Below are 3,787 nucleotides of genomic sequence, written 5' to 3' on the forward strand. Positions count from 1 at the left end.
AGGGGTAAATTATTTTCCATAAGGGACTTACATAATCAGTTTAAGGTTTCATCAATGCCCCACTCCCTGAAGGGAGCTGCAGATTACATCTGTGGGTTTGGCTAGCATGAGCATTTATAACCACTGAGGCTCTAGGCAGAAGGCTTAAGAGATCAGACTGGAGCCAAGATAATCCTAATCCAGAGCAGCCATCAGGTTGCCTGGAGCAGGATGTAGTTTAAGCAAAAGAGATTCCCACTGAAAGGGCCTTGAACACCACACAACGGTCTTACCTTTAGAAACTAGCCCTTTTTTGGTCTAAAAATCCCAACATCAGAGGCTTGATGAGGCCACTCTTGCTGCTTGGGACCCTGGATAGAATTGCTGATATTTTCCCATGAGAGATAAAAGCTTAAAGTAGGCAAAAGCCTTAATCAAACGATGGTAAAGGGGAAACTAACATCTTTATCAGTATTCCTCTTCATACACTATTGATTCTAGACCAACAGAATTCTTACCTCCCCGATATTACTCCAGATTCTTCAGAGATCTCTGCCTAGGTTCGGTGCCATTTCATTCTATTCATTCAAAATTATTCATTAAATATCTCTGCACCAGACACCGTTCTAGGGCCTGCTGGATCCTAAACCAAACAAGTTAGATGAAGTTCTCCTTCAAATTTGTAGTCCTCCTTCATGGACTGCTTTTTGTCTACACACTGATATTGTCTTTAAAATTTTAATACAAATACTCCCTCATTCATGCATTCTTGTGAAAAATTCTGGTTGAACACTTAACTATGTGCAGAGTCCTGGCTCAGGCAGTGAGGATTCGACTGTGAAAAAGACACCATTCACTCAGCATGTGGTCTGTGGTAGACACGAACAAGAAGCTAAAGTGAGGGTGCCATAAAGAAGTACCCAAAAGGAGGTAATGTCTAAGTGCTTCTCAAAGTTTCTCATAGCACATAGAGGAGATTGCTCTTGGCTGGAGGTGACCGGCTAGAATGTCTAGCTGTCCCAGGCTCTGCCTGGCCAACCTAAGGACTGAGAGGATCACTGTCTCAGCACACTTGTACCCCATTCACAGCATAATTGTTGGTCTGGTCTAGGCTAAGGCCTGAAGGATAAGTAGATGCTAAATTGGAGAACACATATTCAGAGCCCTGTAGGTGTTCATTTAACAAGTCTTTATTGAGCATCTACACTGTGCCTGGGGCTAGGAATACAACAGTGAACACAGAACCTGTGCTTAAGGAGATTTTACTCTAGTGTGGAAGACAGACAAATGGGCAAGCAATTACAATACTATGACATAAGTGCTCTACTGGAGGTAAAATCAAAGGGTTATAGGACTTTACCCAGGTCTGAGAAGTCAGAGATTTACAGGGTGGTAAAATAAATGTTAAGACCTTCAAGTAGGTGGACTGGGAGTGGGAGGTAGGAAAGGCATTCCAAGGAGAAGAGTATGGTAAAAGTGAGATAATCATGGCACATCTCCTTTTGCTATCCCCATAAACCCTACGCTCAATACAGATTCCTCACTATCTAAAAGTAGAGCATTCCTATGACACCTTTCATAAATCAAAATAGTGTAAAGCAAAGGTGAAGCAATTACCATTCATTTATATGGAAAATTTTTGAGCATTCCCAGACCCAAAAAACAACCTCTCTTAGGCTTTTCTGATACCTTAGGACACATCTTGCTAATGCATGCACAAAATAAACTGAGATAAAACACAGATGTTCACAGACACAGTTTAAAGCTATGGCAGCTGAGGATGGTTCCCAGGGAAGGAGCTTGACGAGGCCACTCTTGCTGCTTGGGATGCGCACTGCCTGTATAATGACTGGCTGCAAGACAAATGCTGAACAACACTATTTTCGATTGATTGATTGATCGATTATTTATTTATTTGAAAAACAAAAATCCTCCAGATTTCTTTAGGTTAGTGAAAACAGGTACTGATGTAGGTCTTTTGTAAAAGGGAGTGGCTTAATGACAACTTTCAAAAACCTATATGCCTTTTTTTTTCACTCCTCTGTGCTTTGCCCGTGCTCCCCTTCCCTGCTTGGCTAACTCATGCTTTAGGAGCCAGCTCACAGTCACCTCCTTTGTGAAAGACTTCGCCAGGCAAAATGAGTCATTCCCTCCTCTCTGCTTCTACGGTGATGACTGAATGAACTAAAAATCTGGACACGTTGCCTGATATGTCTTTTTCTGATATGTAAACTAATTTTATAAGAAGCCATAGATATGAAATTAAATCGTTTTATTCATTTAACAAGCTCTTTAATAAAAAGAAAAATTAAGAAAACAACCAAATATCATACACTATACTATCTGTGTCATTATTCGTTATTCATCTGTTAAAATTGATGGCAATGTTGAATTGAATATATACTAATTTAAAGAATCCATACTGTTAAATAACTGTTTAATTTACTTTTGCTACTATCTCTATGCTGGTCTCTAAATATTTATATGGATTAAGATGTTTTTTTTTTTTAAGATCGTATTTATTTATTTGAGAGACAGAGATAGCAAGAGAGAGAATGAGCGGAGAGGAGAGGGAGAAGCAGGCTCCCGGCTGAGCATGGAGCCATGGTGGGGCTGGATCCCAGGACCCTGGGATCATGACCTGAGCTGAAGGCAGATGCTTAACCAACTGAGCCACCCAGGAGCCCCTTATGTTTTTTGTGCCTTTTTTTTTAAACTTTTAATAGTTGTTCATTACTTTTATGATTGTCTACTATAGTGGTGAGAGAGGATAATTGGAATAATATGTTTGAAATATTCTCTCAACAAAAATCTTTGTATTTTCATTAGTAATTTTTACAGTCTCTTTGTATTGAGTCCAGCTCCTTTATTTTGTAACTTAAGTAAATGACTCCTCTCCCTTGGTACACGCTGAATATCACATGCTCAGTCCTGAGATCATACTTTGACCTACTGTTCCTGTAGTAGTCCCTCTGCTTCTGGATACTCACTATTTCCTGGACCTGCAGTCCTCTTCCTTCCCCACTGCTCTAGTTCACGCTTTCATTATCTTCCACCCCCAATAAACAAGGGCCGCCTAAGTGGTTTATCCATCCAACTATTCGACGTGAGATTTGTGCTCCCCTTTTGTAAAATGCAAGCCTTTGGGATGATTTTCACTTGTCCAGCCCACGGAATAAAGTGCTGACTCTGGGGCTTGCTATGTAAGCCCCTGAAGGGGCCTGTCTTATTTCCGGGTATTCTCCATCTTGCACCCAAAGTCTAAGCAATGTTTTAATGCTCGCAGTAAGTATATACCCCAGTTCGTGGAGTTTTGTTTTAGGGGAAGGGACTCGGGGGGCACTGAGTAAGAGATTATCAACCATCGAGGAAAGAGCCCACACCCGAGGCAGGAAATGGGATGCCTCCAGCTAGCTCAAAGTACAGATTTTTCCAGCCATAAATACATCTCATTCTTGTGATCTTGTGATCTCTCCCTAGAACAACCAGTCAGACTACCCGATTCCAGCCCCTTCCGCCCCACAGCGTTTCCCGTTAAAAGCACCAGGGGTTTGCATCCTCCCATCTTCCCGCTTCTGAAGTCCCCCGAGCCCGGGCCATCCTCTAGCTCGTTCGCCCTCCAGGTTGGGGGGAAATGTCCGTTCCCGCTCGCCCCCGCCGCCCGCCGCCTGGCGCTCGCACCGCTGCGTGCGCTTCTCGGTCTCGGCGGCTGGAGGGGCCCGGAGCCGGCCGTCCGGGGTCGCGGCCGAGGAGCCGGCCGGTCACGTGGCACCTCGGTAGTCACGTGGCTGCGGCGCCGCTCAGCTGA

This window comes from Halichoerus grypus, chromosome 8, assembly GCF_964656455.1.
Source record: "Halichoerus grypus chromosome 8, mHalGry1.hap1.1, whole genome shotgun sequence".
In the NCBI taxonomy this organism is placed as follows: domain Eukaryota; kingdom Metazoa; phylum Chordata; class Mammalia; order Carnivora; family Phocidae; genus Halichoerus; species Halichoerus grypus.